Here is a 12,163-nt window from a genome sequence, read left to right as displayed (position 1 = left end):
TCCCAGGAAAACTGGGAAGTGTGGCCACTCAGTAACGGTGGGAATATTTCTGTACTGAGAAGAACGACTTGTGGTCTAAATTACCACACCGTACTTCCTCCTTCAGTTGGCTCTGCCTCTGTCACGTGCCTCTCTGCACTTGGCTGGTATATCGCACCACTTGGACAAGCTGCAGTATGTGTTTCTGGGGGATGCTTCACCGCTTCCAAGCCATTCCATGTGTAAAAGGAAGTTTCTGTAAATCGCGCCATTTGGCGCACTGCAAGTCAGGACACCCCTCACATACAACCAGCAACTAGATGGATGTTGTGCAAGATGTTTTTTTCTCCTGTTTGATTCTGTTTACTCAACTGTAAAATAAAGGGTTTGTGCCAGTGGTTTTGAAATATATTTTAGCTTTATTTCTTAATCTGAATGCCCTGTGTATGTATGTGCACAAATGCATGCACATCCTTTATTAAGAAAGCGGACTGAAATCCAGATGAGTGGATCCAACTCGAAGAAGTAAGGAAAATTGCTAATTTCAAAAAATGTTTTCTGGTACGTGGTATCACGGGACTCATCTAGTCTAGCAAACATGAGTTTGCTGACCTTATCCTTAAGTATTTCTGAAGAAAATGCTGCTTCAAAGCCAGTTCCTTAGAGCCAGAAAGTCCTGGTCCTTTTCAATTTAAGTTATTTCTTCCGAGAATACTGTTGGGTGTTCAAAAACGGACGAGCAGATTGTAACTCGAGCGTCGAGTATACCTCTGTGGGGGAAGCTGTGACCCACACGGTCACCTCCTTTCACTTCACCGTTGCCGAGGGCCACAGCCACGTGCGAGGGGACCGCAGTTGAGACGTCCTAATTGGCTGTTTTTCTTTAACAACACCCAAAGGTAAACAGCGATTGACTTTTTGAGAGGCTATTGGTACAATGCTGAAAGTTCTGAATTGCAGGATGAGAAAGTATAAGACTCATTGATTTAAACCCATACGCTAAACACTGGCTAAGTTCTGTACAATATAACAGGCAAGCCACCTCTGCCTCGGGAGTTGACGGAAGTCTAAATCACACAGACAAGTGAGATTCAGAAATCAAATGGGACCAGGGGACAAGTGCAGAATGAGAAACCGAAATGAAGTTTAGCCTCCATTACTGGCTTCAAAAGCACAAAGTAACCCGGCAAAGCCTTCCCTGAGGACTCACGAACACACTGGAAGTACTGGAAGGCATCGATAAGAGCTTAGTTTCCAAACAGCTTCGTCCCTACCAGAGAAACAACACATGCGTTCACGTTACTCGTGCAGACAGGAGCTGACTTCCAAACCGCTCATTCTCGCTTTGAAGTGGCTGCCGCGGGCAAGTCCTGAACTCCACCGAGACTTCCACAGAAAGTGTCATTGTATGTGCTGGTGGGAAAGGGGAGGGAAAAAAGAGGAAGAGGTGTAATTGGCTTCTTCCCTACATCTTTATTCTTCTTGTCGTTCCTTTAAAAAGGGAGAAGACTGTCCTCTTCACATTATGTTCTAACTCGGGGTTTGCCTGTCTGTCTCCCTGCGGCAGGTCAATTGTACGGGTGTCCCAAATGGCCTCTCCGAACCCATGTCCTTTGCAATGTGACTGTGCAGCGACTCCCGTAAGGTGATGGAGTTTATTCATCTGCTCCACCCCTACCTTGAACCTGGGCTCTCCTTTAGACTCACTTTTGGCCAACAGAATGTGACAGAAGTAGCTTGGAGCCACTTCTGAGGCTGCGCCTGAAGAGGTTTTGCTCATTCCCATTGCTGTCTTGGATGCTCGCCATGCTGCGATCCAGCCCAGGCTAGCCTGCTGGAGGTGAACAACCACATGGAACATGTCGGAGCCGTTTCAGCTCTCCCAGCCAAGGCCCTCCTCGCCAGTGCCCTGTTAATTGCCAGATGATGACAGATAAGTGAGTGACCTCAGCCGAGATCAGTCATGCCTGGCTCAGACAAGAAAAAAAACATTTATTTGACTCACACAGATTCATGAATTAAATAAATATTTATTATTGTACGCTACTGAGCTTTTCTGGTTATTTGCTATGCAGCATTATCATTGCAATAGATATCAGTTATACTATCCTACTAAATTTATTCACACAGAAGAGGTCTCAGTAGGAGTTGGTGAATGAATAATAGAGCGAATGAATGAATAAATGAAAACACCATAAACTGAGCAATATGACATTTAGATTGATCCTGCCTCATTAAATACTGAAGAATGGTGAATTATCATCTTATGTTTTCCTGACTGGAGACTCTTCCTCCGCCCCGGCCCACCTTAGAATGCTTGACACTGATTGAGTGTGTAGGCCACCCTGCTGACCCCATGCAACCGCCGAGCCAGCTGTGCCCACTCCGTCTGTGAGCTGCGGTTATGTAAGCAGAGGAGCTGCCCAGAGACGTAAATGGTATAAGACTGGGCGGGGGGGGGGGGGGAGGCGTCTGCCCCTCAGGGTCCCTAGTGTTCCAAGGGGGTGAGTGCTGGTCAACCACTGATGTTTTTGCCAAGAGTGGAGAAAAGAGTAACTAAGCACGTGTGCTCTAGGATGAGAGAAGGGAACAAGGAACGCTCTTCTTCCTTCTTCTAAGATGCACAGGCATGCGCGCGTGCACACAGAGACACACACTCACACAAACAGCTCAGAGTCGCCGCACAACACGCAAAAATCCCGCAAAAACAAATAAAACTCTGTGATGGATACAACGGAAACTGCAGCCAGGGAGACCAAAAATATACTCGAGAAAACCTCCAGTGACTGGGGAAGGTAGATATGGCTGTCTCCGAGGGCAGTGTGGACGCTACGGATTTACGAAGGGGCCGTTCATGGGAGCTGGAGGGCTGAGAAAGACTACGGAAGGGTCAGTCGACATAAACTTTGAAAGCCCGGCTCAATGCGGCTAAATCTTGAGGCACGATCATAAGTCCAAATGAAAATACATTAAAAAAACAAACAAACAAAGGGGTGAGACAATCATGGCAGATTTTTGGAGGAAATAAGTGGCTGCAGAAGAAAACCACATTAAAGAACTACGGTAAGATCAGATGTGATGGTGTGCTATGTCGTTTTGTACAGGGTTGAAGAAATATTGGTAAAGAAAGAGGAAGATGCTACAAGGGTAAAGGGTTGAGGCTTCATTCTGAGGACAGAGCATGTGATGAACCTAAGCCAGACAAAAATAGGAAGTATCTGGACAGAGGTAAAATTGGCCTAGGTTCGAGGAGTATTCAATAAAGACTCAAACAAATATTTTTTCCCAGATCTTAGATTTATAGTGCATTCTCTTGGTTTTTAAACTCTCTAGAGTTGGTGAGAGCTTCAAAACAATATTTACAAGGGCTCACGCTTCAGACTGCATAAGTTCTCAGGTGAGCTGAGGTGAGGGGGTGGGGAGACTTCTTCCCCTTTACATTCCACCCCAAACAATAACTGATGCAGTCAGGCAGGAGCCTCCGAGCCACAGCTGCTGTTTGGGCTCACATTTCCTTCTGTCACAGCCCGATGAGCCAAGCTTTATTTCTCACTCCTGCCTCCCTGCTTGAAACCATTTCCCCGCGAGCTCGCTGCTCCTGCTCACGTCCCGTTTTCCAATGGGAAGTGTGTGGCTGGCTCACCAGATTCTTCTTGGTGTTACTCCCTTCATGGGTTGGAAGCCCATCCTTGTCGATCTCTCCCTGTCTCCTACCAAAGGACGGGCAGATGTTGTTTTAGGGGGTCTCCTTCCCGGGGAACCCGGCGCTGCTCAGAGACTTCGCTTTAATGCTTCTCACTTTACAGCCTCCAAAAGCGCTTCTTCATCAGATTTAAGGTACGCCGTGTCACTCAGCGAGCCAAACAAAAGCAGAATACAACTCACATTGACATTTATGGTATTTTGTACTTAATGACTCTTACACTACACTTCCTAAATTACTCTCATAAAAAAACTGAATTTAAAAAGCCGTTTTTCTCAACTGCCACTAATATGCTCGTCTCATTCTGTTCTGTTGCACAATTGAGCATGACAGATTTAGCCAGTTTTGATGTGTCAAATTTTTCCTTGCCTTGTGCTTTGCAGGCTAATTTTTTTTTTTCTCCCCAGCTGGGGACAAACTAAATTTTCAACTACCCATAATAATTTGATTTTAAAAATTCATCCCCCCAATGGTTTTTGTCTTTTGTACAGACGGCAGATCATAGGCCTGAGATCAGTTTCAGAGTTTTCGATAGAGAGCCGATCTTCAGATATTCGATCTGCTTTCCGAAGAAGGAAAAGCAATTTGTTCTTTCTGCCCCCAAAATGAGAATCGGCTGTACTTCCGATGTGGATAAGTGCTAAGCCAGAGTTAAAACAAGAGCAGGGCGCTTGTGTGGACATAAGATTAGGGCTTTGGAAATGTTAATATTTTATCTCTTTTTACTTACTGCCAGGGATAGTCTGTAATAAGTATTATTTAGGAAAAGAGCCCATGTAATAATCTTGTTTTTTATTCCCTTTATCTGTAAGCTTCAGGCATTTTTATTAAGTCATCCAAAACTAACAGCATTAACTGGACAAAGAAGCTGGGGCTTATAAACCAAAGTATCAGTTCTATAAAAGACATAGCCTAACTCCACTTATAAACATGGTCTTCATTCAAGAGCTGGGTTACGGAAAAGAAAGGAAAGGAAAGGAAAGGAAAGGAAAGGAAAGGAAAGGAAAGGAAAGGAAAGAAAAAAGAAAATATTATAATCTTAAAAAAAACAAAATTTGTATTTTAGAAAGTGGTGAATGTGCTGGTAGAAAAGTAACTCCTAAAGCTATTTTTTTTTTTTTTTTGAATTTCAAGTACAGTCTTGAGCCCTTGAAGATGAGGACAAGAGTTGACATAGCAAGAGCGTGAGACACAGATGACACAGGATCTCGTAAATTAATGCATTCATTTCTTCAATGTACCGACATTAACTGAGCAACTACTACATTTCAGGCATTAGGCACAAATGCTAAATGCTGAAGCTGCTGGAATAAGTCAGACGGAATTCATATCTTCTAGGACTCACAGTCCTAGGAGGGATATCCACATATAAACAATTACAATAAGATTCAAAATATTGACAAAAGTAAATCATATTTGACTTCACCCCAGTTGTCTTTCGTTTATTCATTCAATTATCCCAGAGAAAAGGATCAAAGTGAAGAGTTCTAATTTTAGAGATAGGATGGAAAATGAGCCCACTAACCACATCTAAAAGTTTCTCCTAAAGATACCAAATTACCCAAAGGAATGCATTTTTCTTAGTTATTTTTAATATTTTGGAATGAGTGGTCTGATGTGAGGAAAAAACCACCATTCAAGTCCATTACTTCCATGCTTCTTTACGGTAGAGGAAATTGATTTGCCAAGCATATCGAGGACTAAGATGGTCCATCCCCATTACTTACATTTCCTGAAAGGCGAGGCGTAGTTTAAAACTGCTTAATTTTCAATATTTCTATTATGTAATTTTATTTATTTGTGCCTATAACTAACTCTCTCCCCCAATCTTCCAAGAGGGCTATAAAACTTCTAATATAGTGTAATCAGATGTTAAATTGGAAATTCCAGCTAAATCACAGCAATATTTTTTAAAAAATATGAAATTCCAAAGAGAAGTGTTGAATCAAAATGTGGATGTTTAAGGGAGATATTAAGAATCAGTTGGGCAGGCCCAAAGTCACAGGAGAATATAAAGCTGGTCAAGAGGTTGGAGATGAAGTTATGATTTGTGAAGACGTGATTCACGAGGCTGTTCCACCTTTTCCAAGGGAAAGAGCGGAGCGCTGCCCTTCACTAAAAAAGCCTCCTTCCCTGGGACAACTTGAGGTATGTGCTCAGGTAGGGGAGAGACGGGAGCACTGGGGTCTGAGAAGTTTAGTGGGAGGCAGGAGGGGCAGTTGATGAGCTCTTTGGGCAAGAGTAAGATTATTAGCAAAGCAGCCAAAGGGGAAAATGAGCCCCAAACGTTTACCCATCTTACAACAGAATCAGGGATAGTATGAAATCATCTGCCCCTTTCCCCTTCCTCTCACTGAGTCCTATTCCCAAAACCCACAGCATCAGTAATTGCAGCTTGCAAGTGTCAGCTCATTGGGCGGGAAGGGCAGCAAAAACACCTGCCCCTCTCCCACTGAAAGCAGCTGGTCGGCCTCAGGTGTGGGGCACGGGGTTGCAGATTAGATCTGAAACCAAATGCAGAGTTTCAGTTATAGTTTGGGAATGAATGTTCTAATTTACATGCTGAGACTATATTTGAGATTGAAAGTCTCAAATTCAAGACTCAAATTTCTGGTTTTTTTCTCTATTCTCTTTCGTTTCTGCTTTAAAATCTCCAATTCTTCCCTGACTTCATCTCTTTCTATTAAGACTTTGCTGAAATCACATGGCAATGCCTATCTCTGTGACTTCTTCCAACCCCTTCCACAAAGCCGAATAGAAACACGGTCTGCCTTGCAAGTCTCCAGAGGACAGCTTTGCTGAATGTTTTGCTATGGTATGACAATAGACGTTTATTTTTTGACCACATGAAATGTCCTGTTCTTGATTGTCAGGTGACTATGCTCCAAGCACCAAGTAGCGATTCAGAGACCCAGCTCATTCCAATTTATGGCTCCAGCATCACCCTGGGTCACCAGGGTCATTTCTGCACAAGTCTGCAAGGAGGAGAATTAACACGAAGCATCTTATATAGGGAGCTTTTATGAGCCAGGCCCCAACGTTCCATTGGCCAGAACCCAGTCACGTGACCACATCTAACTGCAAGAAGGGCTGAGAAATGCACCTACTTTTGTGCAAAGGAAGAAGAAGAGAAGTTGTTCACAGGCTTCGTGAACAATCAACCTGTTTCTGCCTCCAGAGCTTTTTTTCATTTTCTAAGAATGAGACAATAGCTACATGAACTAACCCAGAAGATAAGGGAGGAAATTTGACCCCTGAAAGGGTGTAAAGTGACATGGAAGACAAAAATAGTGTTTTGATTACAGTCCTGATTTGGGCTTGTTGGAAGCATAATTTTCAGCTGCCAAATGTACACCACCAGGTAATAAATCAGTTCCATTTCTACTTTAGAAGCATACCTCCGGAAGGACTCTGGGTAATTGTTCTAATCTGGACTGATTGTTCTCAGATCTGTCACACGGCTCTCATGCTGGGACTTCCCTTCACCGTAACCTAGATGGGCCGTTCATCTCGCTCCTGCTTCGTAGCCCCTTTTACTCTGTCGGTCCTGTGGCAGAGTGAAAGGGGGCTGCCTCCCTTTCTGCTTGAACCCTCTTTTTGATGGAACATATCCTCCAATAGTGTCGTGAGAAAGAGAGCATAGAAGATCCATTTCTTGAGATATGTGAAATTATTCTATGTTCACGCTTGATGGGTAGCTCGGCTGAGTTGGAATTCCAGGTTGTGATTCATTTTGCTTCAGAATTTTGAAGGGAATGCTTCAGTGCCTGATTACCACCTCTTGAATGTGACCCCCTTATTGCTGTCTAGCCACAGTTAGGATCTTTGGATCCTTGGGATTCCGAAATATCATGATGTTACACATTGACGTCTACTGTTTTATCATTCATTTCAGAGGACTCTTTCGACGTAGAGATGTATAGCTTTCAATACTTAGGTTTCTCACCCTGTATCTTTAAAGTTTTGTCCTCCTTTTCTTTGCTTTTTGTTCTTTCTCAAAGACCTAATAGGTAAACATTTTGCCCTTGATTAGTTCACTAATTTTTTTAAAAATATTTTCTTTCCTATTTATTTTCTTTCTCTTTTTGTTCTAATTTTTTGGAAGAGTCCTCACTTTATCTTTCATTCTGGCATGAAATGCTTTACTTCTGCTACGGTAGTTTTACTTCTTATGACTTTCTTATCCTATGAATTTTTAAACTTCTTGTTATTGCTTCAAAAGTAAAATTTATTCAGCCTACGAATATTAATGATTCTTTATCTTATCTTTTTTTCTTCCACTTTTACACTGCCTTTTTTCTTCTGAGTTCCTTTCATCTTGTTCTCATCTCTGACTTTCATATGAAATGCTTCCTTCATCTATCCAGTGGTCTCTGGATATCTATTCCTATTGATAATTCTCTTTGGATGAAAGAACGTCCCAATTGGTGGGCTTCATTGCAGGGTGGTCAGAACTCAGAAATGTCAAAAAATATATATATAGATTATTTTTATTGAGCCAGTCAAGTACTCCAGAAAGAAATCTGCCAATATAGCGCCTGCTGGATCTAAGCTACCACTTCCCACACTCTACATGTTGAAAGGGGGAGACGACGAAGAGGCTTATCAATACATGGTATTTAGGTGTTATCGATATGTCATCTCGTCTTTCATTTTACTATTTCTGATATCCCCAAATCCAATCTTTCTTAGGTCGGATTTTTCTAAGATGCAAACCCCCTGTCTGCTTCGGGGGTTGGGAAAAGGAATGGTTGACAGGCTCTCCAGCATTTGAGAGCAATATGGCGAAGAATAAAGTGCCCTGTACCAACCTCCTGCCCAGCCTCTTCATTTTATCTCCACACCTGCCTTTTTCCATCAGAGGCATGTGGTACCTTTTGGAGTTCTCTGGCCTGCTTCTCATTGTCCGCCATCTGCAGGCAGTTACCTTTTAGCTTTTCCCATTCTGCTCTCCCATCTGCCAAAATTTTGGTAACTTTTTAAAAATTACCTCCCATGTTCTGTTGTCCTTTGGTCATGCATATTTTTTATTCTTTTAATATTGGTTTAGTTGGAATTTGGTAGAGAAGGAAGATAAAGCGTATTGAATTTACACTATTTAACTATCAGTCTAATAACATTTTCAGATATCTTTTTTCCTTCCCAAACATATCACTATATCCTAGCATGTTTAAATTTTTAAGAGACATGTACACACATATATAATAAAGTAGAGTCATTTCGATATTTTATATCCTTTAAAAGGACTAGTCACAGAATAAAGAAATACCTAGACCTAATTTTTGTCATTTCAGCCTCTAATGAAAACATAGGTTATACTACAAAACCAAATAGTATTCAAATTGCCTGCAAGCTAAGTATAAAAGGACGTCTTCCCAATATAGATGACTTTTTGGCTTATAAATATTATGAAGTAGTAATGATATATCTGCATGCTAACATCCCTCTTTTCCTTTCATTAACTTTGTCAAATTCCATTTTCAAAGAGCTACGCTTGTCCTTAAAGGACAAATACAACTTGTTTGGAAGCCAGCTTCAGGCAATCTCTTTCTCAGTGGCCTGCTGAATTGACTCTGATGAGGTATGAAACAGAGACATCTAAAGGAATTTGTAGGAACTGAAACATGAATATCTTTATCTTTTTTGACTGATTCTCTTGGAAATCAAGTGTTTCGTTTATTACTAAGCTAGGAAACAACACTTTGTAAAATTAAATCCAAAGTCAAAATAAAATGCTTTTTGGAACAAGTTAAGAGAAGCTTACAATCACCAAAAGTTTGTAATAAAGAATTACCGTAACAAAAAATATCATTTATTTTTCCTAAAATAATTGTAAGTGAATTGACTCACATTAGCTATTTCTATTCATATTATATTTTGATTTTTATTGTATTTGTCCATAGTACTATGCCTGCTATAGTTGCCTAAAAAAAAGAAAATAACTAATTATTGAATGAGCAATTAATTGACTAATATTCTAAAGAAATATAATTAATGTATTTTTCTGACTGATTATTTTAAGTAATAATTTCCAGTTCTCAACCTTTCCCTTGATAGAGAAGGTATGAAAGAATTGTTTGTACAAATTTAAAATGTTATTACACACAATAATGGCCTTTCTCCCATGAGCTTTATTTTCCCAAATGGATTAGAAGTAATAACGAGATTAAATTCTCCTTTTCAAAGACATTTAGATAATGTCTTCTTGTTTGACAGGCTCTGAGTTGTTAAAAGCTTTTCTCCAAGCCATATAATTGCCATAAAATAGCTCCATTTGAATTACTTTTCCTGGAAATCCAGGGCCTAGTTCCAAGGCCACGAGAAAGTCAGCTTCCTTAATGTAAAATTAAAAAAATAAACATAAGTAACAATAGCAAACCGCATATCGGATTTTTTGAAGGTACATATGCTTCATTTATTTTTGTGAATATACTTCTTCCTTGTTCCCTTTTTGGTTAATAAATAGATCCTCTTTAAAAAATATAAAAAGAAATAGGGAAATAAGAAATGAAAGAAAGAATGTTAAGTTTTCTGTGTTGCTCACTTAATTATTAGAACACATGATAAAAGAACATGGCAGAGGTCAGAGGAGCTTCGAAAACCAGCCAGAGTTTTACTATTCTTTTAAATTAGACTAAGTTCAATTAATTCATGAAGCTATGATATGAATTCAGCCACCACCTGGCAAAAGTTACCTGGCAAAAGCGAAGAGTGAAAACCCAAATGACCCCAAATCTTGTTCAAGTCACCTTTGTCTATACATTCTCACGCACCTAACTTTTCTGATTCTAAGAATAAGAAAGCTATTTGTCTTTGTGTTTTGAAGACCACTTCTGGATATTTTTAAATGTTCTAAATAAAGTTAAAGGGAAAGGTACAGGATAGAAAGCTATATATGCAATATGATCAAATTTTGCTTTAAAGATTCGAAATATTAAAGAAAAAGAATCGATCCACTTGCCTAAGTTATGCAGCAAGAGCAAATGAACCCATAGTCTTAGGAGCGGACAACAAAGTTTATTTCTTGATCGTGTTACATATCCTTCACAACTCATGGTCCAATTTATTACAGGTCTTTTTTGTCCTGAGACATAGGCTGATGATGAAACCATTTTCCTGAGACGACGGGAGAGGGACAGAACCATAAACCCTTGCAAAAATCCTAAGCCGTTCTGCACACCACTCTAGGAAATGGCTTCTCATTTCCACTCACATTTTCTCTTCCAAAGCAAGTAATGTGACCATATCTGATAAAATGATGCAGGGAGGCATAATCCTGCCACAGGGCAGCAATGAAGATTTGAAGACAATAATATAATCTACCACAGTTCTCCAGTTGGTCCCAAATGTGTATTTCCCTTCTTCCGTATGCAAAACATATTCATCTCCTTTCTCAAGAGGGACAAACCCACATGACATCAAGGTCAAAGTCTAGAATCCTGTGAGCATCTCCGCAGGTGTACAGACATGGCTCCTCCGATCTGGTAGCCTAGGAACTGCATTATAATTGCCTGACCCACACACAGTCAACATATGATGGGTAAATTTCGGTCAGAATAATGGCCATGAAGGTTCTTTTTTGTTTTTCAATTACAGCTGATATTCAATATTATTTTATATTAATTTCAGGTGTACAGCATAGTGGTTAGACACTTACATAATTAACAAATTGATCCCTCCAATTAGTACCTACATGGCACTACATACAGTTATTACAATATTTATTGGCTATATTCCCTATGCTGTACTTTACATCCCCATGACTATTTTGCAACCACCAATTTGTACTTCTTAATCCCTTCACCTTTTTATTATTTAGAAGAACATTACGGATGAAAAATAATCTTAATTATAAAAATTTTAGCTGTTAATTAAAACAAAATCTTTTCTGTGTAATGTTAAACTGGAGTACCTAGTTCTATATAAACTTGAAATAAAACTGCATTTCTTTTCAGCGTTTTGTAACTCAGAATGTCTACTGAGCTTTAATGTGACTCTTTTCCCAATCGCTTTTTTTTTTAATCGATGAGATTTTACAACATTTGTTCAGCGCACATTTTATGGTGATTGCCTGTTCGCATTAGGAACTCTTGAAGGATGTCTTGAGGTCTATTTAACTCACTCTTTACATCGACTAATCAATTTGTAGTTTAATGTATGTTGTGGAAAATAACTAAAGTGAATGCAAGAGACTAAAGCGACTAAGTTACCCAAATAGATATGTAATCAACCCAGATCTTATTAACATTTGTTTTCCTAATGGTTCTCACAACCGTTCTTTTGCATTCCCTCCTTCATGCCCCTGATCAAGACCCCCAATATTTCTATAAGGCTTTGCATCAGATCCCCTTGCATAAACCCTACGCCATCCGGCACACCACCCTAGGATCAGCCTAAATCTACGCTGTATAATTGTCTTTCCCCTATATTATTCCGCTTTATAGTAGCTTTCAGTGGCTCCTTACGGCCTACAGCATAAAT

This window comes from Rousettus aegyptiacus, unplaced genomic scaffold, assembly GCF_014176215.1.
Source record: "Rousettus aegyptiacus isolate mRouAeg1 unplaced genomic scaffold, mRouAeg1.p scaffold_m13_p_16, whole genome shotgun sequence".
Taxonomy (NCBI): domain Eukaryota; kingdom Metazoa; phylum Chordata; class Mammalia; order Chiroptera; family Pteropodidae; genus Rousettus; species Rousettus aegyptiacus.
The sequence above is the reverse complement of the archived record's forward strand: the minus strand, read 5'-3'. Positions refer to the sequence as shown.